Source organism: Aplysia californica, unplaced genomic scaffold (assembly GCF_000002075.1).
Source record: "Aplysia californica isolate F4 #8 unplaced genomic scaffold, AplCal3.0 scaffold00278, whole genome shotgun sequence".
NCBI classification, from domain to species: domain Eukaryota; kingdom Metazoa; phylum Mollusca; class Gastropoda; order Aplysiida; family Aplysiidae; genus Aplysia; species Aplysia californica.
In genome coordinates, this window is record NW_004797548.1 from 46,907 (window position 1) to 59,246 (window position 12,340).

The 12,340-nt window shown below is 40.3% G+C and overlaps 1 protein-coding gene across 1 annotated transcript in view; it reads left to right on the forward strand.

The window, feature by feature from the left end:
• Window positions 1–5,430: 5,430 nt before the first annotated feature.
• Window positions 5,431–12,340, forward strand: part of LOC106012162 (tropomodulin) — a gene marked incomplete in the record, with an annotated part of 31,213 nt that continues 24,303 nt past the window's right edge. Inside the window, 1 exon segment of the mRNA XM_013084202.2 lies at window positions 5,431–5,681.

Sequence of the window (12,340 nt, forward strand, 5' to 3'; positions counted from 1 at the left end):
TATGTGGGTGGAAAAATTTCGCTGTAAAAAGCTAGTCTTTTGTACAAATATGCCTTTTTTTTATTTCGCAAAGAAGCAACATTTAAGACATTGTGGCTTTATGACAAGGAATCTCCTCGATCGAAAGAAAACCGATTTATTGGAACGTGTAAACAGACTACACAGTTCGATGCCAGTAGTACTAGTTGCCAGATGTATTTCTGATGTGGGGCCAAACGACCGGCAATTTTGAAGCCAAATTAGATGTTTTGGGGCCAAATTTTTGCAACTGTGTTATTTTGTCCTAAACAATACATGCAATTTATAGAATTTGTATATCGCAAATTTCCGCTCAACAACAAACTCTATGCGCTTTACAGTGTATTTTTATTACCCCGGACGACCTGACAGCATAATTCTGAAACCAATTTCAACCGTCTCAGTCGAAACATTGATCGTGTAGGCTGCCATTTTATGGGCGGTAACACACTAACCAACTGACAATTCAAGATCTTTCGCTATCTGTGACCTATTCTCAACTCGGTGAAGTAAGGGAAATTCATGTAAATTGCCATTCCCAAGGACACAACGTTGGGTCCCCAACGGGATTCGAGCCCACGACATTACTACGGTTGCGAGTCCAAGCTAGAGCCTAACCACAGGTCACCGGGCCATCACCACGCGTGGGCATTTTTTTAAAAAAAGCATTTGTACACATGTATATTATGTATAGTTAAATATGAGCGTGGTTTTTTTTCCCTAAGTACCGTACTTTTTAATTTGGACGTTTAAAAAATGAATATATATATATGAAGGAAGACATGACCACAGTAACTGCAATTTTGAAAATGCAAGAATTGTACATCGGAATAGTGGCACAACTGCCGTTCTACATCGTCGGTGGTCTCATGCGTGAGGTTGAGGGTTTTGGGGTTCGAGCCGCGGGCCCGACGTTGTGTCCTTGGGAAAGGCACTTTACACGAATTTTCCTCACTTCACCCAGGTGTAAATGGGTACCCAGTCAAAGGCAGGGAAATATCGTGTTAGTATGTTAGTGTTTTAGCGCTTATAAATGGCTGCTTGCACTGTATGCTTCCCTGGAAGTTGAGGTTGTTTCAGAATGCTCTCAGGTCTGCTGGGGTAATACATGTAAAACCTTTACTTAAAAAACAAAGTCTTAATGAAAACGACATGAGAAATTTTAGGCCAGTTTCCAATCTTAAATTTTTATCTAAAATCCTGGAGAAAATCGTTTTGTGTCAAGTTCAACAACATCTAAAGGCCAATGACATGGAAGAACCTGCTTATAAAAGGCACCACAATACGAAAACCGCTCTTTTAAAGGTATCATCAAATGTTTTAAATGAAATCGATAATAAACAAGTCTGTGGTTTGATTCTACTTGATTTGTCAGCGGCGTTCGATACCATCGACCACGAAATTTTACTAAAGAGATTGGAAAAGTCATTTTTACTATCAGGTACTGTTCTAATGTGGTTTAAATCATATTCTAGAAAATAAATTTATGTCAGTGAAAATTGGCAGTGATATGCCGGATAGGTTTCCTCTAAAGTACGGAGTTCCTCAGGGTTCGGTCCTTGGTCCTGTCATCTTTACAATGTACACGCAAAGTCTGTCATCAATAATTTCATTATATGCCCTCAATTACCATCTTTATGCAGACGATACACAGCTGTATGGATTCACTACAACTGACAATGTACACAATCTCATAGATAGAATCGCCAAATGTATCAAAGATATAAGAAAATGGATGCTCAAGAACAAATTAAAATTAAATGAGGATAAGACCGAAATATTATTTCTTCGTAGCAGGGCCGCATGCAATGAAATCGACAATATCAGAATAAACATCAATGGCTACGAAAGATCAGCCCAAACTAAAATAAAAAATTTAGGTGTAGTGCTAGATCAATATATGTCAACGAAATCCCATGTATCCAATCTTTGTAAAAATCTATATCTCCAACTGAAGAAAATAGGGAGCATTAGAAAATATCTATCTGTTGGTGTCACCAAAACTTTAATAACTTCACTTATATTATTGCAATTCCTTACTGACTGGTGTACCCGATGAACAGTTACAACAACTACAAAGAGTACAAAATATTGCTGCCAAAATAATTACTAAGAAACTAAAGCATGATCATGTGACTCCTATTTTAAAAGAATTACACTGGCTCCCAGTGAAAGAGCGTATCATATATAAAATCTGTTTAACTTGCTGCAAGTGCTTACATGATTTATCACCGGACTATCTAAAACAGTTTTAAACACCCAATGTGCCTCCTAGAACGTTCAGATCATCAAGTGACAAAACAACTCTTGTTAACCCATTAATGACCAAGGTCAAAAAAATTAACTGATTTCACATAAAAAAATGTAACCGTGCATTCAAATGAAGAAACCATAACACATTTTGGAGTATTTCAATTTTTACAAAAAATTTATTCAAATTTTTAATTTTGGCCTTTATAAAGGACACTGGGCACGAATGGCCCCAGTGTTTCTCCCAGTCAAATGTCCTCTATAAAGGACACTGGGCATTGGGAAGGCCTATATTTCAAAGTCAAAGATCTTAGTAAACCAAAATTGAACTGTTCTAGGAAATTGTATCATAGAGAAATGTATGAATTATATGCATAATCATTCAAATTCAAACTTGTCAAACTGTTTTAGGCGATTTTTTTAACGTCCACAATATCCAAAAGATGGCAAACATAACTGCCAAATCTAGCATGAAATTGCTCAGCGCACCTCTGATGCAGTGGCACATTGCATGAACCACACAGTGTGTTGGTTTCTTTCCCACAGAGACTGCGTCGTCTTTGTTTGGGCTTTGATTTTAAGTGGTGGCATGGACCGCTATGTTGAATCTCTGGTGCTACCTTCCGCCGTTTTGCCCGCTTAGCTTGCACAACTGGCAAATGCTGCAGAGCTCTCTGTAGGCCAAGGTAGATCAGAGCCACAGATCTCTTGAATGCCAGTTGATCTAGAGGCAGAGTGCCATGAGCCGGTGACAACATGTACAGTAGCCACGCATTGTTGATGGCTACATCTGCCAGAAAGGCAAACAACGGCCATCACCACTTCTTTGATCGGATTGATATCCGACAGGTACCCACATTTTGGTCCAGGCGGTCAACACCACCTATGTTTGAGTTGTACCTGTTGATTAAATATGGCTCATCAACAAGGGTTTTTTTTCGTCTCCTTTGCTGACCACCTGGTAACACGGAACTGAGCGCTGCTTCGCAGTTGCCTTCCTGGTAAATCGTTTGATGACAAAGATTCTTGCACATCATCATTGACATCATCTTCGTCTGAACTCTGTTCATCTACTGGTGGAGATATGTAGACATCGGCTGAAGCAAATTCAGTATCATCATCATCTTCTGATTGGTTGAGCACTTCGTTCAATGTAAATGCCTTTGACCTTGGAAAAAATATAAAGAAGCCAAAATTTTTAAGAAAACACAGGATGTCTAAAGCACCTATACACCCACTTATACACCCTGATATGCCTAAACACCAACCTATATAAACAAACCTGCGTAAACCTTTATACCCACTTATACCGATACATCAACGTATTACATCTCAGTTGCTCACGTTTTGACCCCCCTCAGAATGCATAAGAATATGATTTAACACTAGATTCCCATTAGGTGGGTGACAAAAGGGAACCAAGACGAAATTATTAGGAGCAGAACAGATATTTATAGCCTATGCACCAAGGTATTATACCTATACATCCACTTATACCACCCCTCCTCCCCCGTGTACAACTTTTCCTTTACACTCACGTATAGGTATACCCCAAGAAAAAACCTATAACACACCCACTCTTAGCTGATAACACCCTCCACCCACCCCCCTCCCCGGACAAAAAATCCTGGAAAGCATGGGATTCAAACCGTGTACTCTCTATGCACCCGCTCACAGCTATATAGGCCTACACCCATTAATACGTATAGCACAACGCCCAGTGTCCTTTATAAAGGACGTTTAACTGGGAGAAACACTGGGACCATTCGTGCCCAGTGTCCTTTATAAAGGACACATGGATTTTTTATATTTTCTGAAAAAGTATTGATAGAATGATTACAACAATTGCAAGTATGGGTGAATGTAATATTTATACACATTTGCACAGCTTTGTTTTAGTTGTTTCTCAAAAGAATTTGTGAAATTACGGTCTTATCTTTTTGGTCGGGTGTCCTTTTCTGCCATTTTTGAAAGAGAGGAGGGAAAATGTACACCGCAAAAAACAAAAAGTGGATAGGAAATTAGCGTGAATGTAATACAAAAGAATAACCTCTTTACCAACTGAGGAAGCAAATCAGTAATGATTTGCTTGCATTAGTGCTCTTGTCCAGTCGATTTTTAAAAATGTCCTTTAAAAAGGACACTGGGCGTTAATGGGTTAAGCCTAAAATAAATTACAAATCATATGGCCATCGCTCTTTTTCATATTTTGCCCCACTTGTTTGGAATAGGCTTCCAAAAACAATCAGAGGAGCAGAAAATCTAGACATTTTTAAGAAGAAACTAAAAGCATTATTCTATTTTCATATTTCGATTAGACAGAATCCACCCAAGCTGTAGATCGTTGTGAGTTTGTATGTGCGTATGTGCACATGTACGTATGTGTGCACGTATGTGTGCACCGGTATGTGTGTGTGGTGCGTGCGTGCGTGAATATGTGTGTGCTCGTGTATGTAACACTATGTGCCTTTAAAATTGATTTGTAAATCCATAATATGTATCATGTTAAGCGCATAGAGCATTGCATAAGTGGATAAGCGCTATATAAATGCAATCCATTATTATTATTTTATGTAGTATAGATTGTGATGCGCATATAGAGCTTGCTGTTGAGTGGGAATTTGCGCAATACAATTGCTATTTTTATTATCTATTATCGAATGATAAAAAACCCCGCTTTTAGGTTCTTTGACAGTTTTCATTGAGTTAATATGAGCTCGATAATTGATCTGTTAAAAACTGAGCCCATTTTGGTCGACTTTAATTCACTCGCCTGTTATAGGCTATGTACATGAGTACGAACATTAGACAAAATCCATTTATTCGTTTTTATATTTTAAAAACTGTTCTAGGGGCATATATGTTTATAATATGGAAAGGAACAGAGCGTACGAGACTGCGTTCTTGTACTGTAGAGGGGTAGCTGAACTAGCTGAAATGAGGAAGGGCATCAAATCACATTCTGTATTTTATAACTATCAGCAATCCAAGAACTTGTCTAATCTTCTGCCTATTATATTATATTTTCTTCTTCTTCTTCTTCTTTTTTCTTTTTGAACAATTGGAGCCAAAAAAAAAAAAGAGCCAGAGAGCCAAATGGAATTATCCGGGCAGGACACAGTTCAAAAGAAACGACCCAAATTTCTGGGATTTGCTCCACACAACCCCGTTCTCCATGCTCATTGCTTAGGCCTGTACTGGCTTACTCTTTCCAGGGGGAGATAATTATTTGAGGTTCTAAAATTTTTGGAGTTATGTGCCCTAAACAGGAAGCAGGAAATTCTATCCTTGGGTGAGTAAACAGTCGTCTTTGCACTTTCTCCACCCTGCTCTGCCTCCCTGGGAACCCACACGAACATTCTTTCGGATTTGCAGAACATTTGATTGTTATTATTTCAAAGTAGATCTACCAGGTGAGTTATTTTCTCGGTTACTTACTTAGGTTGACCTGTAATCATCCTGAATTACTGTACTTGTCAGACTTGAAGATTTCGTCGGTGCGATAGTTTTAGGTTGTCGGGACTCGGGTCTGACGCTGAGTGGGGTAGGATCATGATCTTTCTGACTTTCTGAATCTGATTCTCGATTCTCTCGCTTGATTAAGAATTTTTATTGTTCCCCTAGATTCTAGATCTAGATCTAGTTTTGATAAATCTTCGGCTTTATTTCAAGTTGAGATGCTTTTTAAGAGAGAAGGTTGGAAATAGCACCCTTCCTCCGGGATTTGGATGAAGTCGACCAAAAAAAATCAAACGAAGTGGCTAGAGTGCTAGAGAGTCTAGATCTAGATCTAGATCCTAGGTCTAGATCTAGATCTAGATCTAGATCTAGAGTCTAGATCTAGATCTAGATGTACTTACTAGATCTAGATCTAGACTGCCAGTCTTGCCATACTTCGATCTAGATCTAGGCTAGGTTTGGGGAAGATTGAAGAATACCGGACCACTCATACTATCATACATATTGCGCGAGAAAGTGGGGTAGGTGGGGCGGGTTGTTTGGGTGGAGGGGGGGGGGTTCAGGGGGGGTCTCCCCCCTGACAAAATTTTAATGTATAGATCTACCGGTCCAAGATTCTCCATTGAGAGAGATCTATATTAAAAACGGGAAAATTATGAATTCCTAAGGTAGAGACATCTGTAAAGGCAAAGTGAGTCCGCTGGTCCGGTATTCTTCAATCTTACCTCTAGGTTTGGCCCTACGAAGTGACTATTCGGACTCGAGTCCGAATATAAAAAAATGTTATTCGGACTCTGATTCTTGTCCAGCATGACATCACTTCCGACTTCCGACTTTCTGTGACTCGTGACTCCGGCTTCCTGTCCTGCCTCACTCGTGACTCGCCTCAGGCTGGGTAGAGACCGGGATCACTTCGGGCAAAAAGGCGTTTTGTGCAGGAGTCGAGTTTTTATCTTATGATGAATTTGAGGCCGGCCTGAAAAGTTATAGCGCTTCTAATTTTATTTGTCAAGAGGTCATCAGAAGCAATTAAAGATGGCTCGTTAGCGTGTGTCGGGGTCGGATGGGCGGCCTGCACACGTGTGGCTGTGTTCGTATCGGGGGGCATTATCGGTCCGGGTGTTGAACGTCGCATACGCGTTAGTCTTTTTCCCCCCGGCAACTGATCATTATACAATAATAAGCTAATCTACGCTTGACGTAGATCTATCATGTAATGAATTGTGCGCTGGTCTATGGAATCAAAAGTTGCCGTGTGCTCAGCTCTGCACACAGCAACACAACTTTTTCTTGGTAAACAATCGAGAGGACACAGGCTTGTGTATTTGAATGAATCAGTCTTTTTTTTTTACACAGCTCTTAATATGCAGGTGCCAGGTGGTCTGCTTATCTTCAATTTTACCTTTTTTTAACAACAAAGAAAGTGGGAAACATAGGGGGTGGGTGGGTGGGGGGCGTATCAATGAGGCGGCGGGCGGCGGATCGGCAGAAAAGGTGTGGGGGAAACTAAAAAATGGCGGAAAATTGGAAGCACTGAACGTTCATTCTATAGAACGAAGACACTTCCTTTTTTCTGGTCCCGAGTCTGAATAACATTTTTTCATATTCTGACTCGAGTCCGAATAAAAGAATTTTTTTTATTCGGACTCTAGTCCGAATATGAAAAAATGTTTTTCGGACTCGAGTCGGGATTCAGGGGGGGCTTGCCCCCCCTGGAAACTATGATAAAGAAAACACAAATTATGCGAAATAATAACATGAGCTGACAGTCGTGTTGACATCAATGTAACAACAGTGAGTGGGGAGGGTTTCAGGGCTGGCAACAATAATTCAAAAACACACACACACACACACACACATACATATAAACAGTAACATGAGCGGATGATCGGGGTAGATCTAATTATATCTATGTTGGAACAGGCCGAGCCTTGCTTCGCAGCTCTCGCCAAGTCGCGAGCAGGGCCGAGGGGGTTGCAACTATGCAAATGAGTTCTCGTGCTCATCTCTCGCCCTCCATTGTACTTTGCTGGACCAGGAGTAGGCCAAGCGGAGTCGCGAGCAAATAAGAATAGTGGACCACGTGATTAGATTGACCAATTAGCCTCAAGCTGTCAGGGTCGTGGTCAAAGGGCACGGTAGCATTGTTGTGATGACGGAAAAACCTGGTAAGAGATATCAGATCAGTCGGGGCTGTCGAAGTGTGAGGACGTAGAAAACTGAGTAGGAGAGTGAATAAGTGAATAGAGGGGATAGCGGAAAGGAAGAATAGTGGGCCACTAGGCACCGGGGGCGCCATAGCGAAAGTAGTTCCGACCGGTAGTCTGGTAAAGTACAATCTTACCCTGATTGTCTAGCCATTCATGTACGACTAGCCTAGCTGTCTAGAAGTCTAGCCATACTTAAGTACGGCTAGCCTGCCAGTCTGGCCGTATTCTTAGGCCCTATAATTAACATTAGAGAACAGGAGGTCTCATTTAATATAAATAATTATTCAGGTTTAAAATACATGCACTGTCATTAAGGCACCTGGTTTCGTCTCAATATACAAATAGTTTAGGTACTGCAAACTAAAAATTTGTTTACAATTCTTATTCAGTAGGCCTATTTTTTTTTGCAAGTGGCTATTCAATAGATTAGAAGCTATTCTCCGGCGTCAAGCCGCTGGTCCACTTTTTTAATTACAATGTTTGTCGGCGCAGATTTTGAGATAAATAACAACTAGGCCTAGTAAGTCTACCTTTCATTATATTTTATCTATGGTAATTGTCTAGCGTAATAAACTTTATTCATTTATTTGGGTCGTCATTTGATTTTTAAAAAATAATAATTCTGTTTCTTGATTTTGTGTCTAAAATTCAGTCTAGTCATATATATGTCATATATTAGTTTAGCTTGATGTTTAACTTAAATTTCTTGTTGTTGTCATGTTGTAATTTTTGATAAATTTAACTGATATTTCGCAACTTCAGTGCTTTCTTGTCGTATCTTTCTTTTTGGAAACAGTGAAAAGTGACTTCTTAAATGTTCCGTCTTTGTTATGAACTCGCGTCACAAGTGGTGGACACGTTTCTTCTAGCACAGACGCTATCATAATTCTAAATTGGAGGAATTGAGTTAGTTTGTGTCTGAAAACCTATCGTCTGTATCACAATGGAAGTGGCACGAAGTGGTGAAGTTATGGGAATTTTCTTTCCCAAGACTAACAGATGAGAGGTATTAGCAAATCTGCGCCGACAAATAATTTGTTAGTAATTTAAGTAATAGAATAGACCGGCGGCGTGACGCCGGAGAATAGCTTCCGATCTATTGACTGGCGCGACGCCGGAGAATAGCCACTAGCATTTTTTTTGGTTTTGTTCAGTCTAGCCATCGTATGAAAAATAAGTATGGCTAGCCTCTTCCAAAATCAGATGGCTTGAAATGGGATTGCCCCGACTTAATTTTTACTTGAACTTGAGATAAAAAAAAAAAAAAGCCACACCATGGGTGGTTGGCCGGTGCTCAGGTGTGGTTTGCTCCTTCTTTCCTTTGAAAAATATATTGTTTCTAGATCTAAATCTATCTCCCCTCCTTCTTTTTTGTGTTTTTTCTATAATCTTCATAGGCCTACTTGGCCTTTGTTATGACCTTTGTCGTGTTGCAAGTGCTGTAATTTTTAACTCTTACTAAGACGACAGCGTCAATTGCCACAGAGTAAATTGGAGCTCTTTTTTTTTTTTGCGTTGGTGAGTAGACTCTAGATCTAGAGATCTAGCCTTAGATGTCATGTGTGTGCTCTAAAGTGCTCGGTGCCTGCGTTCGGGAACAACCGCTTACTATGCACACCTCTCTGTCCCTCTGCGAGTGTGTGTGTGTGTGTCTAGACTTTCCCTAACCTCCGTCCCCTGGATTTATGTTCCCCGGTATAAAATGAATTTCTGCTTGAATTTGTGTGTGTTTGTGACCTACTTCTAGAATCGCATGTGTTGGTTCTACACCGAAGCATAGGATAAGGCTAGCCTAGTTCTACGTCTCATGCAAAACGCACCAAGGTGTTCTAGATGTTCGTCCAATGAAATTAGTACAGAACAAATTGACCCACTTACGACATTAGGAGCTCAAAAGGATTGCCAGGAAACAAAATAAGTTTATAGTTTTGAATACAGTACCATTCATTGTGCAGGTAAAAAGAAGAATTTGAGTGCAAAACATTCGGAAATTGACGTAGATACTATTTCCTTTCAAACCCCGGAATTTGTGGAACTACTCGTTATAACTTGTATCAACTTATGAGAGGGGGAACTTATTCTATGTGTCCATAACACATTATGAATAGAAAGATAAAGATAGAGCGTTGTTTTCTGACTTGACACCGCCTCACTCGGTGGCAAATGACGCTGCTGTCAATTACTGCACTGTCAATTGCCACCGCTTCACTCTGTGGCAATTGATGCTACTAAAACTAAAACCCACACTCATCACATCACACAAACCGACCGAAGCCCTAGTTTAGTTTCATAGAAATCTGAAAGTGTCGCTCCAAAAATTGGAATCTCTATAGATCTAGTGTACATTCTAGTGTAGAGGCCTTCTAAGCTTAAAATTTTAATTTACTCAGGCCCGGGCTTTTGACCTCAATTCTAGCGATCTAGATCTACACTTCATTACTGTACACATGACGAAGCTATCTCACTTTGCACACTTTGGGATGCCTCTCTATCTTTCTTGATGAATCAAGCTTTTAATTTATTTTAAAACTTAGATCTAGTATTCTTGACTGTAGACTCAGCTAGGTCCATGCAGTCCAGACCACGAGTTTGAGGATGTTTCAGTTCTTTAAATAAAGTTACTATAATAAAATTAATTGGCTGTTTTTATTCTCCCCAATAGTATCCCCATTTTATTCTCACGCGGGTGATAATAATTATTGGAAGAGGCTAGCTGTACTTAATGACGGCTAGACTGCTGGGCTAGCTATGTACTTATGATGGCTAGACTGACAAACAGCAAAAAATAGGCCTAGGCTACTGAATTGTTTTTAGTTTGCAATGCCTAAGGGCATTTTTGCATTTGGGACGAAACCAAAAAGTGCCTTGTAAACCCACAGTCCATGTACCTGAGTAATTACTTATATAAATTGTTTTGTTTGTTTTTGTAAAGTGTTTTACGGCGCTCGCAACTGCATAAGGTCATATGAGCGCGCGGGACACACCTAATATTTTCAGTTGGTAGGAAATTTGGAATTTTGCCCGGGTGGCGGCCGAAGCCTACTCTTATCGGTTTTAGACCACCAAGGGATCTTTAACGTGCGCAACTTGCACACGGGCCCTCCGAGATTTTTCGCCCTTGTCTGAGAAGGCTAGGTGTAGATCTTTCCTACCAGAAGATCAGGGGTGTGACAGAAAGACAGCAGTAAGGAGGAGCCAAGGAGTAGCAGTAGAAAGGCTGCAGAAAGAGTCAGGAGCCGAGAGGAGGGGGCAAAGGAGGTAAGGGGGTGGGGGCAGAAAGTGGAATTGAAAGCAGACAACAGAACATTTCTAGAGAGCTGGAAAGGAGGAGAAAGGAGACAATTTTAGAGAAGAAAATTTTTCGGTCGCTACCCGGATTCGAACCCGGGACCTTTGAATGAGAGGCCAACACCTTAACCTCTAGGCCACGAGAGCCCCCACTTATATAAATGAGACAGGTGTACTCAACAGGTTTCTAATAATAAGGCCTAAAAAAACTACTGCTAAACTGGCAGGCTCTGTGTGACTGACGGGCAAGTTGTATACCAATGCTGAATTGTAAAATTTTAGTTTGCAGTCCTAAAGTATTATTGTATTTTAGACGAAACCAAAAGGTGCCTTACTAACATGCATGCATTTTAAACCTGAATTATTACTAGATTTAGATTTACTCAACAGGTTTCGGTCAATAGGGCCAAGCCTCATCTAAGTACGGCTAGACTATTAGGTTAGCCGTACTCCTAGACGACTAGCCACTTCGATAATTATATTGTTACTATGTTACTCTCACCCTGTCTGAGAATGCAATGGATTTCATTCTCACCTGGGTGTTGAGAACGGATACGTCTAATCTAACCTAAATAGGATGGTAGAAATTTGTGAAATTGATTTATTAGAGAGTGTAATGAATATCCGCTACCCTTAAACTTGACCACGAGGTGGACGAATATTTAGCCGCTCAATACCTTAGAGTTGTCGAAGTCCGCAAAACATGGCCACATTGTTTGGAATTACTAAATGGTCAGGTTTTGCGGGCTTTGACATCTATGGCGACCATCACATTGTAGTTTGTTGATATACTTTCATTTTCAACCAAAATTACCGCCAAATGAGCGATTTAGGTAACGATTTTGCTGAAATCAGTGAGGTGGAAATTTCAGATGCAGATGTCTCAATCAGGGGCGGCTCGTGGGTCTAAAAAGTGGGCGTGCACAACAATTAGGTTAAAGCAGGTTGAAGATAGTCAAGGGCATGTAAATTAGATGTTTTCTTCATCCTACCTGTTTTGAGAAAATCTATTTGAAGAAGAAGCTTTCCTTTCGTTCTTTGGCTGGAGCAAAAGTGTCCATTATTATGTTGACGAAGTTGGGCATGCTGTCAATGATGTCCTTGTGGATCGACAT